This window comes from Mustelus asterias, chromosome 12 (assembly GCF_964213995.1).
Source record: "Mustelus asterias chromosome 12, sMusAst1.hap1.1, whole genome shotgun sequence".
Taxonomy (NCBI): Eukaryota; Metazoa; Chordata; class Chondrichthyes; order Carcharhiniformes; family Triakidae; genus Mustelus; species Mustelus asterias.
The window spans coordinates 48,731,406-48,746,919 of NC_135812.1; the positions used below are offsets into that span (position 1 = coordinate 48,731,406).

The window sequence follows — 15,514 nt, forward strand, 5'->3', positions numbered from 1 at the left end:
CCTAGCCCCAGAGCACTCTGGTAGGGTGACCTAGCCCCAGAGCACTTTGGTACAATGATTCACCAACTGGCTCAGTAATGCACCATTTGTTTTTAAATCAAAGTGCAGGGACTGATTTTTAAGAATCTATTCGCTATCACTTCACACCGGCAAAACTATTTTTGCTAGCATTGTACTCTCATAGGCAAGGATTGGCTAGATCATTTCATAAGGTGTCTCTTTCTCAATGGGAATTTTAAGTTTTACTGAATATTTCCCTCCTTCCGTGCAAAGTAATATTAGTGTTCTCCTGGGTAGGTGCATTGTGTTCATACAAAACAGTACAAATGCCTGAAGTTTGTTTTTGAGTTATTAGAACATTGGTTTGTTCTAAGAACCCAATGGAGGAGTCCTAGTTGTTGACTATGTGGGATGTATTCTGGAATTCTGGCACAGAATGTTGGTCATGATACTGATCTTTAAATAGTGCCTGACCAGGTGGTTTGATCTTTTGATCTCCTCTGATGGATGACAATACAACATTTCCTCAGTGTTGTGCTGAAGATTGTGCTCAAGACCTGAAGTGGGCTGGAAGTGACATTCCAAATATGCCATATTGATAGTAATAGGAGAGCCAAAGGAAGAATGGGGGTTGATTATGAACTAAGAAGATATTATTTTACAGCACGGTAGCACAGTGGTTAGCACTGCTGCTTCACAGCTCCAGGGACCTGGGTTCGATTCCCGGCTTGGGTCACTGTCTGTGTGGAGTTTGCACATTCTCCTCGTGTCTGCGTGGGTTTCCTCCGGGTGCTCCGGTTTCCTCCCACAGTCCAAAGATGTGCGGGTTAGGTTGATTGGCCAGGTTAAAAAAAAAAATTGCCCCTTAGAGTCCTGAGATGCGTAGGTTAGAGGGATTAGCGGGTAAAAATATGTGGGGGTAGGGCCTGGGTGGGATTGTGGTCGGTGCAGACTCGATGGGCCGAATGGCCTCCTTCTGCACTGTAGGGTTTCTGTGATCCTGAGAGATGCTGTGGTGGGATAAAATTGATAGGATGCAGCCAATCCTTTAAGTACTTTGAAATAGAAACCCATATGGGGTGTGGATGGGTTGAATTCTAAGTTCCTAAGTGAAGTGGAATCACAGTGTCTAGTGCAAATGTGCCTGCTATAATGTGATTTGCCCCTCAATCCTTTTCAGATTGGAAGGTTTATGGTGGAGTTCCCCAGGGGTCTGAGTTAGGAACCCTGCTCTTCCTGAAATATAATTTTTATATATTTGTATTAATGATCTTGATGTTCAGGGCACCATTTCAAAACTGTGAATGATACAAAATTAGGAAGTATGGTGAACCATGATGAGGATAGTGTGAACTTCAAAAACAAATAGGTTGATGGAATGGGTGGGCGAGTAGCAAATGAAATTGAATGCAGAAAAGTGTGAAGTGATTCATTTTGGTAGGAAGAGTTCCGAGAGACAACATCAAATAAAAAGTACAATTCTATAGGGTATGCAGGAGCAGAAGGACCTGGGTGGATATGTGCGTAAATCATTGAAGGTGGCAGGATGGCTTGAGAGCATGGTTGACAGAGGACATGGAATCCTAGGCATGGAGCACAAAAGCAAGGATTCCAGCATCTGCAGTAATTTGCTGTTATAACAGTAGAGATCTCATGGATGAGAGAGATATAAACAGCAGTGGTTAGAACTGTGAAAGGAAAGAAAGATGAGGAAAAGTTAGATACCAAATATAACACTTTTACTATAAGAGAAAAGGGGTAGTTAAGGAAGTGGCAGACTTAATAAATAGCTACGTTGTCTCTGTCTTCATAGAGGATGAGTAAAAGGTGCTTGAGTTTTGAAGAAAAATAATTCATGGGGAGACACTAACTAGATTCACTAAATTTTATTTGAAACAGATAGTAGTCTGAAGACTAATGTTGGAGATAGACACATCTCAAAGATCTGATGGTTTCTATCCCAAGTATTAAAGGAAGCAGGTTAGAAAAGTTGTTGATGCATTAATCGTCATCTTCCAAAACACACCTATCTAGGAATTGTTCTCTTGGATTGGAAAACAGCCAATGTCACTCCACTATTTTAAGAAGGCAGAGATAAAGTAGGAAATTATAAGCCTATTAGTCTAGCATCAGATGTGGGGAATATGATTAGGAATGGAGTGATTGAGTGTTTGGACAAATGAGTTGATAGAGAGAACCAGCAAGATTTTGTAAAAGGTAAGATATCTGATGAAGTCGATAAGAAAGCATCTGTGGAAGTAATTTGTTTATATGACATTGAATAAAGTTCCACCTAAAAGACTGTTAACGAAAGTGCATGAAGGCAAACCTATTGGCTTGGAGCTAGGAGACATGGGAATGAAGGCTACTTTTACATTGACAGGATGTGACCAGAAGTGTCCCCAGGGATTTGCACTGCAGTCACAGTTTTTCATTATTTATATATGTCTTGGGTGAAGGGATAAGGAGCCACTAATTCAGGTTTGCTGATGATGCTGAGTTAGGTGGCACAATAAATAGTATAGAGTCATAGAGATATACAGCACGGAAACAAACCCTTTGGCCCAACTTGGCCATGCTGACCAGGTTTCCTAAACTGAACCAGTCCCATTTCCCTCTGTTTGGCCTATGTTCCTCTAAACCTTTCCCCATGCGTGTACCTGTCCAAACGTCTTTTAAATGTTGCAATTGTACCCGCATCTACCAACTTTTCTGGCAGTTCATTCCATATATGCACCATCCTCTTAAAAGTTACCTCAAGTCCTTTTTAAATCTTTCCCCTCACCTTAAACCTATGCCTTCTAGTTTTGGACACCCCTACCCTTGGGAAAAGATATTGGCTATTCACCTTTTCTATACACCTCGTGATTTTATAAACCTCTATAAGGTCACCCTCATCTTCCAACGCTCCAGGGAAAAAGGTCCCAGCCTCTCCTTATAATTCAAACCTTCCAGTCCTGGTAACATCCATATGGGTGGGAGCAGAAAATTGCAAAGGGACATTGATGTATCAAAACATTTGCTAGTGCTGTTTGAAAGGGGGGGTTTAAATTAATTTGGCTGGGGATGGAATACAGAGTGGAGATATACTGATGCACAGTCAAATATAGAAGAAAAGCCAAGTTAGTCTGAAAGGTAGAGTGAAAGTAGACATGTTATGGCACACAGGAATATGATAAGACTGGATGGTGTTTATTTTAATGCAGGGAATCTTGTGGGTAAGGCAGATAATTTAGGGTGTTGATTAGCACATGGGAGTATGATGATATTGTTATCAAGGAGACGTGGTTGAGGGAGGAGCAGCACTGGCAGCTTAATATTCCAGGGTATAGAGTCTTCAGCAAATCACAGGAGGAGAAGGGAGGAGGGGGGGTGGTTGTTCCATATTGATCAAGGAGTCAATTACTGCAGTGACGATATTTTAGCAGGCTTCTCAATTGAGGCCATATGAATAGAACCGGAAAACAAAAGGCGGGGGACAATCACTTTGCTGAGAGTAAACTATAGACCCCCAAACAGTCAGGGAGAGAGAGAAGAGCAGTGAAGTGTGAAACAAAAGGGGCTTTCAACTTCCCCAATATTAATTGGGATAGTCAAAGTGTGAAAGGCTTAAGAGCGTGGAATTCTTAAGTGCATCTAGGAGAGTTTTTTGAGCCAGCAAGTTGAAAGTCCTACAAGGGTGGGGGGTGGTGGTACTTGACCTAATTTTAGGGAATGAAGCTTGGCAGATGGTAGAGGTGTAGGTGGGGGAGCATTTCGGTGATAGTGATCATAACTTGGTAAGATTTAAAATAGTTATGGAAGAGGACAAAGATGGACTGGAAATAAAGCCAATTCTTAACACGATAAGATAGGGTTTGGTCAAAGCAGACAGGGAGCAGCTACTTTTAGGAACATCCACATCAGAACAGTCATTCATAAAGGAAATTGAGAAAGTACAGGGCCAACATGTAAAGGTAAAGGGTGGACCCAACAAGTCCAGAAAACCCTGGATATCAAGGGATATATCAGATTGGTTACAAAAAAAAGGAGGCTTATGGCAGATATAGGGGGCTCAAAACAGTGGAAGCCCTAGAGGACTATAGAAAGTGCTGTTTGTAGTGTACATTAATGATCTAGAAGTGAAAGTTGAAGGTAATATCTGTAGATTTGTAGAAGACACAAATTGGTGGTGCAGTAAATAGCAAGGAGGAAAGCTTTAGATTACAGGATGAAATAGATGAGCTGGTCAGGTGGGCAGAACAATAGCAAATGGAATTTAACCCTGAAAAGTGTGAGATGATGCAATTTGGAAGGACCAACAGCACCAGGGGATACACAATTAACAATAGGACACTAGGAAGTACAGAGGGACCTTCGGGTGCTTGTCCACAGAATGCTGAAGGCAACAGAACAAGTGACTAAGAACGCATATGGGATATTTGCTGCATAGAATAGAAGAGCGATGGAGCTGTATAAAACGCTTGTTTGGCCATGGCTGGAGTAGTGTGTGCAGTTCTGGTCCCCTCACTGTTGGTAAAAGGTAAAGTTGCTATAGTCCCAGATGACCAAAAGGGAGTTGACTGGTGCTGATTTAACCTTAGGATCACCACACCTTTTTGATTCATTATTGTCATATGTACTGGTATACAGTGAAAAGTATTGTTTCTTGTGCACTATGCAGACAAAGCATCCTGTTCATAGGGGTGAAGGAAAGGAGAAGGTGCAGAATGTAGTGTTACAGTCATAACTAGGGTGCTATGCTAGAGAAAGGTCAACTTAATCATGCAAGGTAGGTCCATTCAAAAGCCTGGCAGCAGGGAAGAAGCTGTTCTTGAGTTGGTTGTATGTGACCTCAGATTTTTGTGTCTTTTTCCTGGTGGAAGAGAGTATGTCTGGGATGTCTGGGGTCCTTGATTATGCTGGCTGCTTTTCTGAGGCAGCGGGAAGTGTAGGTGGAGTCAACGGATGGAGGCTGGTTTGCATGCTAGACTGGGCTACGTTCACAACCCTTTGTAGTTTCTTGTGGTTTCGGTCAGTGCAATGGGCAAGGTTGAGAAGGCGGGCCTTCATGAGTAACCTCGGCTGGTATGGGAATTGAACTGGCCTTGTTAGCATTGCTCTGCATCACAAACCAGTTGTTCAGGCAACCAGGAAGGATGTGATTGCACTAGAGAGGGTGCAGAGGAGATTCACCAGTATGTTGCCTGAGCTGGAGCTTTTAAGCCTAACCGCCCTCTCTTCATAACTAAGGTTGTTTTCCTTAGAACAGAGAAGGCTGAGGGGGACCTGATCAAGATGTATAAAGTTGAGGAACATGGATAGGGTAGGGAAAAGAAACTTTCCCCTTAGAGGGGTCAATTTACCCGATGCATAAATTTAAGGAAAGGGGCAGGGGATTTGTGGAAAATCTTATTCACTCGGGTGGGAATCTGGAACTCACTGCCTGAACTCACTCCTGTAGAGGCAGGAACCCTCGCAACATTTAAGTATTTGATAAGCGCATGAAGCAGGGCTGAGAAGCCTCTTTTTTTTTGTGCTGAAGAACTCTATGACTCTGGGCAAGATTGTAACAGATGGAGTTCAATGTGGGGCAAGTGAGGCCTGTGAACTAAGTGATGGATTGTAGGAGCTGTGGGTGAGCAGGGAAATTTAGGGGTGCAAGTACAGAAGCAGCTTGCGGTTAGTGGATCGGTACAAGCTAATAAAATGCTGGCCTTTATCTCGAGGACTGGAATACAAAAGGGTGGAGGTCATGTTACAGTCATAGAGAGCTCTATGTAGGCTCCTTCTGGAGAACTGCACCACACCTCATGAAAGATGGATTGACCAGGAGGGGAAGGGGGATTGTTTGAATATATAAAACAATGAGCAATGGTCTTATTGAGAATTTAAGGATTTGATAGCTTTCTATTTCCTTTGGCCATGTCCAAACATGGGAGCATAATCTGTGAAGCTGGGGACCTCAGGAGAAGGCTGGATCCTGATACCATTCTGGCAATAGTGCTCCTGAACTTGCTATGCCCCCAGCAAGGCTGTTTTAGCAGACATTTTGGACTCGTGGTGAACAATCACTGAAACAACAATATGATGACATCAACAAGTTCCATCCCACCACCAGACTCACCATGGACTACTCTCCAGAATCGGTTGCATTCTTGGACACGCGCATCTCCATCAAGGACGGTCACCTCAGCACTTCACTGTACCGCAAGCCCACGGATAACCTCACGATGCTCCACTTCTCGAGTTTCCACCCTAAACACGTTAAAGAAGCCATCCCCTACGGACAAGCCCTCCGTATACACAGGATCTGTTCAGATGAGGAGGATCGCAACAGACACCTCCAGTCACTGAAAGATGCCCTCATAAGAACAGGATATGGCACTCGACTCATCGATCGACAGTTCTGACGCGCCACAGCGAAAAACTGCATGGACCTCCTCCAGAAGACAAACACGGGACACGGCGGACAGAGTACCCTTCGCGTCCAGTACTTCCCTGGAGCGGAGAAGCTACGACATCTTCTCAGCCTTCAACATGTCATTGATGAAGATGAACATCTTGCCAAGGCCATCCCCACACCCCCCACGTCTTGCCTTCAAACAACCGCACAACCTCAAACAGACCATTTAGCCAACTACCCAGCCTTCAGGAGGACAGTGATCACGACACCACACAACTCTGCCACAGCAACCTCTGCAAGACGTGCCGGATCGTCGACACGGATGCCATCATCTCACGTGAGAACACCATCCACCAAGTACATGGTACGTACTCTTGCAACTCGGCCAACGTTGTCTACCTGATACGCTGCAGGAAAGGATGTCCTGAGGCATGGTACATTGGGGAGACCATGCAGACGCTATGACAACGGATGAATGAACACCGCTCGACAATCACCAGGCAAGAGTATTCTCTTCCTGTTGGGGAACACTTCAGCGGTCACAGGCATTCAGCCTCTGATCTTCAGGTAAGCGTTCTCCAAGGCGGCCTTCATGACGCACGACAATGCAGAGTCGCTGAGCAGAGACTGATAGCCAAGTTCCGCACACATAAGGACAGCCTGAACCGGGCTCTTGGGTTCATGTCACGCTATCTGTAACCCCCATGACTTGCCTGGGCTTGCAAAATCTCACTAACTGACCTGGCTGGAGACAATACACATCTCTTTAACCTGTGCTTAACCCTCTCTCCACTCGCATTGTCTGTACCTTTTAAGACTTGATTACCTGTAAAGACTCACATTCCAACCATTATTTTGTAAATTGAGTTTGTGTCTTTATATGCCCTGTTTGTGAACTGAAATCCCACTCACCTGATGAAGGGGCAGCGCTCAAAGCCAGTGGCTTGTGCTACCAAATAAACCTGTTGGACTTTAACCTGGTGTTGTGAGACTTCTTACTGTGTTTACCCCAGTCCAACGCTGGCATCTCCACATCACAGTAATATTTGTGCTAGGCAGTGACCATTTCCAACAGGCTAATCCATCAGGTGGATTTATGATACAAACCAGCCATGATCTAATTAAATGATGCTGCATGGCCTGCTCTTGCTTCCTATTCTCCTGCCTACTGTGTAACACTACAAGTTCAGTAAATTTGGGGAATTGAACTTGTCTAAGATTAATTAACTGATCTTTACCAAAGCAGTATAATAGTGTTACAACTTGCAGATGCTTATACCAGGAATTTCACTTGTTAACTTGTGATCCAGCTGAAAGTGTGTGGCTGTCAAATTGACTAGTCAAATTTTCAGATTCACCTCCAGGCTGAATAGCCTGCCAGTCCAGTCCATAGTTGTGTAAAAAGTCATTTGGCTGAGGTGTTGGAGTTCAAATTAGAAAGAAGAGACAGGTGTTAGTCGTAAATTTCTAGACTATCCTTTGAAACGCAAACCCTTTTTAAAAGCTGCTTTTGTATGATTTGAGATGTACTTTGATCACATTGCAATGCAAGCTGCAGTAATGTGCCTAACAGTCCAGCAAGTAAATCTGACTGTGAGACAGATAGCACATAGCCTGTTTGAAAATTGACTTTTGATTTATTTGGAATTGGTTGAACTAGGCCAGGGTGGGAAACTACAATTTCCCCAAGGATTTGCCAGACTTGGGTGCAGGTAACTTTGACCAAAGCTTTTGTTTCGAATCCTATGGTAGTGATGAGTCATGCGAGTGGGTTATTAGAGGCCACTTGATACTAATTCAGAAATATCTGTAGATGCCTAGTCTGAAGTAACAAAACTGCCTAAAATTTTAATGCTATTTCACACATTATGATTAGTAAGCATTTTGTGTTTTACACCATCCACATGAACATCTATGGCAAAAATAAATATGTTTGTCTTGTATTGAAAAATGCATTATGCTTTCTTAAAGCTATAACTTAGTACCAGGAATCCACCTCATTGAAAAGTGTCCAGTTTGTTTTAAATTGCTGTGACTGCAAAGTGCTTTTAGCATTTTGCCTGCTTATGAAGGTTTCATAATAAACACTTTCTAAACCATTGGACTGGAGGAATTTTTGCATGTAGTTTTATCCTTTTTACAAATTACACTGTCAATTTCCCATCCCCTGCAGATGTATTCATTGCATTCTGTCACAGGCTAAATGTCCTCATTATTTCCACCTTTGCTCGAGTCATCTTTCATCTCATGAACCACAAGCTGGGGTATGAAGAATAGATGAAGAGGTGAAATGACACAGGTTCCCATAGATTGCAATTAAGACAATTTCAGTCTGTTCCTGTGTGCTATCAGGAGGTCCTGTGGTTCAGTCAGTAGCACCCCTGCCTCTGAGCCACAAGGCTCTGGGTTCAAGTTCTACTTTGAGACTCGACCTCCAAAAGCGTTGTTGTGATCAGGTTCAAACAGGTTGATAAACAGCCTGCTAGTCCTTCCACTCCCATCCTATTCCCCCCAAGGGAAAAAGTGTTTGAAGATAAAGATATATTGTCTTATAGATCTCTTTCTGAAGAGGTTCCAAAGATTATCTGTTCTTTCGTCGCTCCATTTAATGCCTGATTCAATTGGGATGATCTGTTGATTAGGCAGACAAAAACTTTACTGTTTGACGTTGCTAGTATTGAGACATTCTGTTGTGGTACCAGTACACGGTGCTGCAAAGAGGTGTCACTGAGTTGATCTCTGGGCTGCAAGGGAGCCCGAGTGAGATTGGTGCCTCCATGTAGGTAAACTTGAGTAAGTTGTGCACTCCCCAGCAGCTGGCCAAAACTATTCAACACAAAAAAGAGCTGGCTGCAGTTGATGTGAAGTCTGGTCAAATGTGACCATAAGGTGACAAAAGGTTCCTGGAAAGTTTAATCTGCTGTATTAAACATGGAAGATCGATATGATAATATAAGAACTAGGAGTAGGAGTAGGTCATCTGGCCCCTTGAACCTGCTCCGCCATTCAATAAGATCATGACTGATCTTTTGGTGGACTCAGCTCCACTTACCCGCCCGCTCACCATAAACCCTTAATTCCTTTACTGTTCAAAAATTTATCAATCCTTGCCTTAAAAACATTCAACGAGGTAGCTTCAAGTGCTTCACTGGGCAAGGAATTCCACAGATTCTCAACCCTTTGTGAAGACGTTCCTCCTCAACTCAGTCCTAAATCTGCTCCCCCTTATTTTGAGGCAATGCCCCCTAGTTCTAGTTTCACCCGCCAGTGGAAACAACTTCCCTGCTTCTATCTTATCTATTCCCTTCATAATCTTATGTTTCTATAAGATCTCCCCTCGTTCTTCTGAATTCCAAAGAGTGTAGCCCCAGTCTACTCAATCTCTCCTCATAAGCCAACCCCCTCGACTCTGAAATCAACCTAGTGAATCTCCTCCACTCCCTCCAGTGCCTGTATATCCTTTCTCAAGTAAGGAAACCAAAACTGTACACAGTACTCCAGGTGTGGCCTCACCAGCACCTTATACAGCTGCAACATAACCTCGCTGTTTTTAAACTCCATCCCTCTAGCAATGAAGGACAAAATTCCATTTGCCGCCTTAATTACCTGCTGCACCTGCAAACCAACTCCTTGAGATTCCTGCACAAGAACACCCAGGTCCCTCTGCACAGCAGCATGCTGCAATTTTTTACCATTTAAATAATAGTCCATTTTGCTATTATTCCTACCAAAATGGATGACCTCACATTTACCAACATTGTACTCCATCTACCAGACCCTATCCCTATATCCCTTTGCAAACTTTCAGCGTCCTCTGCACACTTTGCTCTTTGCCACCTATCTTAGTATCATGTGCAAATTTTGACACACTACACTTGGTCCCCAACTCCAAATCATGTATGTAAATCGTAAACAATTGCGGTCCCAAGACTGATCCCTGAGGCACACCACTAGCAACTGATCGCCAACCAAAAAAACACCCATTTACCCCCACTCTGTGCTTTCTGTTAGTTAACCAATCCTCTATCCATGCTAATACATTACCCGTAACACCATGCACCTTTACCTCATGTAGCAGTCTTTGGTGTGGCACCTTGTCAAATGCCTTTTGGAAATCCAGATACACTACATCCACAGGTTCTCTATTGTCCGCTGCACATGTAATGTTCTCAAAGAATTCCACCAAATTCGTCAAACATGACCTTCCCTTCATGAACCCATGCTGCGTCTTGCCAATGGGATAATTTTATATCCAGATGTCTCGCTATTTCTTCCTTGATAGATTCAAGCATTTTCCCTACTATAGAAGTTAAGCTAACCGGCTTATAGTTACCTGCCTTTTGTCTACCTCTTTTTTAAACAATGGCGTCACATTTGCTGTTTTCCAATCTGCGAGAAGCATCCCAGAGTCCAGCGAATTTTGGTAAATTACCACTAGTGCATTTGCTATTTCCCCCGCCATCTCTTTTAGTACCCTTGATGGTGCAGATTTCTTTGAATTGGTAATCGTTGATCTGTATTGAGCAGTTTCTTAGTAACCATTTGATTTCTCTTTCACTAATCTGTACAATGTTTCACAAAATGCTGCTAAAATGGTTATACTGCATTTGTACAGCATTAAATCTCTCTGTTTGTGTTACCTGAAACTACCATCGCAGAACCTTACCGAGAAATCATAATTTTCCAAAGGTGTGGGGATTTGATTTCCAGGTATATATCTGCTTTCAGATGATTATGTGGCTTAGATATCTACTTGTTCAATAGTTAAAGGCTCCATTCAGTCATCAGATTTAATGGGTGGGGTTTTCTGGTCATGTTTGCCCCAAACCCAGAAAATCCCCCCTCCCCACCCACTTTGCGTGGTCAGCCCCCCTCGCCCACCATGATTCCCATGGTGGGTGGGATGGGAAAATTCCCCCCAATATATTGCTATTCACTTATGCACCCAAGAGAAATGGCAGATGGCTATTATTTTAAGTCTAAATCATAGGAGCATGACACTTTTGCGGAGAGAGTGATCATTATTTTCCAGGTAGCTGGTACTAAGTTATGGAAGGAAGATGCTTTGCTTTCATAAGAATCACTTCTGCCAAAGTTCCAATTTTGAATTTGTTTACAACGTCTGCTTCCACTAAAGTGCTATGAGAACCAGTGATGCAAGGAGAGCTAATGTTTTACACAAAGCTTGGTGAATATGTTAAATATATTCCATATAATCCATTTTGTTAAGACTAGTCTGTTCACCTTCGCTCTTGATCCTTGTGAATTTGCACTGATTTTTGTACCTCCAACTTTCTCTCATATTATTCTGTACACTAACACTATTTTGTTTTCTTTCATAGCTGTTTTCCCCTTTCCAATGCTTGATGTTAAATGTCTTCTGCTTGTCATTCCTCCATACACAATGGAAAGATTTAAGAAATTGTGATTGAAGTAACCTCTGCCTCAGCAGCAGGAAAAAACCTCAAAACAACTTGATGTTCTTGCCAGCATGTAATTTATCAAAATGACAAGTTCATGCAATATGCTTCAATATGTATTTATACTTTTAACATATCTTCCTGTTTAATCAAGTTGAATTGAGATTCATTGTATCTGCTGCTTCTGGAGGTGCTGGCAATAATGCTAAATATATGATGCAGCATCTATTTTTTTAAAAGTTGGGTTTCCTTATCTAGGTTTCCCTGTTTGAAACATACCCTCAGGCCTTCAGTTGGTTGCAGTGTCAGAGGGTTGTCTTTAAACCCCCTCTTTCCAGAACAGGCCATTCACAACAGGTCTGTGCCAGCATTCCCTTATGCAGCCTCCCATCTTGCTTTATCTCGCCCTATCATCATAACCCTATAATCCCTCCTTCCCAAGCTTGGCTTATCTATCTTTCTTTAACTGCATCTATGTTATTCACATCACTACTCCATGATGTAATGGGTTCCACATTCTAACCACTCTGAGTAAAGAAATTTCTTCTGATTCCTTTCTTATTTTTGGTGACTATCTATGGCCCCTAACTTTGGATTCTCCTGGGAGTGGGAATATCTCCTCTACACTACCCTATTGTCGTGATCATCATTTTAAAGATTTCTTTATCATGTTGCCCCTCGACCATTTGTTTCTACAGAAAATAGCCTCAACCTGTTCAATTTCTTTTGATACAACAGTGTATAACTTATTTGCCAACTTTTGTTATATCCCAAGATATCTTAAAAGGGTCTTGCTAATAATGGCAGGTACTGGATGTTCCACTTTATTACCGGCTTTAATTTGAAAGCTGTGCTTTCCCTTCTCACCATTTTGTCTGCTGACTGAAGCAGAAAAGCTGGCCTCTCCCAAAACTGTTCCGTGTACCAAACTTGGGTTAACTTGTTTTGTTTCTGCCCTGTGCGGTCCAGCATAGTTTCTGATGAAACCACTGATAAGCCTGGCATTGGAAACCTTTGCTTATGAACCTGCTGCTTGTAATTCTGGTGGGGCATTTTAATTCAACTTCTGAATTTTTGCAAATTGGACATTGTCAGTTCTAGGAATACTGTGGGGAAAGTGGCTGTGCAGTAGAATATTGACACAATACCACAGCTGCAGTATGGCCTCGAGCCAGATCAAATTAATCTGCTTGAATAAGCAGCTGTAATGAGGAACAATTGTACAATTGGACAGTTAATCTCAGCCAGCACAGAATCTAACTGAATCGGCCACTGTAAAACTGCAACTGGTGTTCTTTGCACTTCAAGCTATTAAACACAGTTTTAATAGCTAACAGCATGGTGGAGGAAATATACAGTGGTTACTGTCAAATTGATTTTCCAAATTGAGCATGTCCTTATGCCTGTATAAGAGTTGTACTGGTGTTCCCCACTTAAAAAAAACTACGGCAGAGCAACTTGTTTCTCCTGCACATCAGTGTTCAGTGAGCAACAGGAGTGTTGGAAAAGAATTGTTTTTTTTATTGATCTTGCATTACAGGCTGTAGTTAATTATGGGGAGGGAAGAATTTGTAGTGTTCAGACAAAATCTCTTTAATTTATAAATTATGTGTATTGTAGTGTCTGTAGTACTTCAGCAAATAAATTAATATAAACAGGAGCAAGCATGAATTTTTAAAGTGACGAATAAATAAACTTTACTTTTACAAGTAGGCTTACATCAACACTGCAATGAAGTTGCTGTGAAAACCCCCTAGTCGCCACACTACGGCGCCTGTTTGGGTGCACTGAGGGAGAATTTAGCATGGCCAATGCACCTAACCAGCACATCTTTCGGACTGTGGGAGGAAACCGAAGCACCCGGAGGAAACTCGCGCAGATACAGGGAGAACTTGCAGACTCCACACAGACAGTGACCCAAGCCGGGAATTGAACCTGGGTCCCGGCTGTGAGGCAGCAGTGCTAGCTACTGTGCTGCCCTAAAGTGCAGCACTGAAGATTTCAGAAGTAATTGTGGCACTGGCAAAATAATTTTCAGTTATGTTTATCTTGCTTCTGAGGAATTTTTCTTCTGTAGTGAACTACACAAGGATGTGGCAGTATTCTGCTGTACTGTTCAGATGGCATTTATCCAGAGTTTGAGGAGGTGATTGGACCTTCTTGAACTACTGAAGCCTTTGTAGACATACTTGCAGTGGTATTATGTGGGGGTGGAGGGGGATGAGTTTATAATGCTTTTGTTTTTCTACAGAATTTTATTAACATTGGGCCTTTTTACATCCCATTTTCATTGGAAGTCTATTTATAATATAAACTAGCTTTGTTACTGTTCATTTTTGCCCTGATTGTGTTGTGGAGCAGGTGAAGCAGCAAAATCACTAATCTGGCAGTTGCCATTTTGGATGTGGGGACCTATTGTTGGGCCGAGGGATCAGCCTGTGAAACCTTATGGTGACAGATCTGATGCAAGATCCATTCTGAACATGCTATTCCCAAAGGATATTATTCTCCAAAGGTATCTATCCTTTTGTAAGGTTGTTTCTGGTATTCTTGGCATAAGGATACTGTGTACAGTTTTGGTCACCTTATTTAAGGAAGGATGTAAATGCGTTGGAATCAGTTTAGAGAAGATTACTTAGACGTGGGTGGGTTGTCTTATGAGGAAAAGCTGGACAGGCTAGGCTTGTATCCACTGGAGTTTAGAAAAGTAAAAGATGATTTGATTGAAACCTTTAAAATTCTGAGGGGATTTGATGGATGTGGAAAGGATGGTTTCTCTTGCGGGAGAATCTAGAACTAGAGGTCACTCCTTTAAAGATAAGGGGTCGCCTATTTAAGCAGAGATTAGGGACAATTCTGAGTGTTGTGAGACTTTCTCCTCCAAAACGTGGTTGAGGCAGAATCCTTGAATATCTTTAAGGATAGATTCTTGATAAGCAAGGGGGTGATAGGTTATCGGGGGTGGGCAGGAATGTGAAGTTGAATGGTGGGGTAGGCTTGAGGGGGCCAGGTGGCCTGCTCTTAATTTATATGTATGTTTGTAAGATAACGCCGTTTTTTTTTAACCTTGTTCCTTAGGTTCTGGAGTGGGGGAGCATTTAGGGGATGGTGATCATGAAATACCAACATTTAGGTTAGTTATGGAAAAGAATGAGGAGCTATCTCAAGTCAAAATACTTAATTGAAGTGAGAACATGTCTGACCCAGGTAAATTAGAGCCAAAGATTGGGCAAAACTGTAATGGAACTGTGGGGTGCCTTTAATGAGGTGGTTTGGGTGCAGTAAGCATTCTCACATGGGGAAATGTAGGACAGTAAGAAGTCTCACAACACCAGGTTAAAGTCCAACAGGTTTATTTGGTAGCAAATACCATAAGCTTTCGGAGCACAGCTCCTTCGTCAGATGGAGTGGATATCTGTTCTCAAACAGTGCAAACAGACACAGAAATCAAATTACAGAATAATGATTAGAATGCAAATCTCTACAGCCAGCCAGGTCTTAAATGTACAGACAATGTGGGTGGAGGGAGCATTCAACACAGGTTAAAGAGATGTGTATTGTCTCCAGACAGAACAGCTAGTGAAATTCTGCAAGTCCAGGAGGCAAGCTGTGGGGGGGTTACTGATAATGTGACATAAATCCAACATCCTGGTTTAGGCCGTCCTCATGTGTGCGGAACTTGGCTATCAGTTTCTGCTCAGCGACTCTG

General features: G+C 42.5%; 1 protein-coding gene across 1 annotated transcript in view; it reads left to right on the forward strand.

Moving 5' to 3' along the window:
* ube2g1a (ubiquitin-conjugating enzyme E2G 1a (UBC7 homolog, yeast)) overlaps positions 1–15,514 on the forward strand; it is a 73,018-nt gene that overhangs the window by 1,033 nt on the left and 56,471 nt on the right. The window lies entirely within an intron of this gene.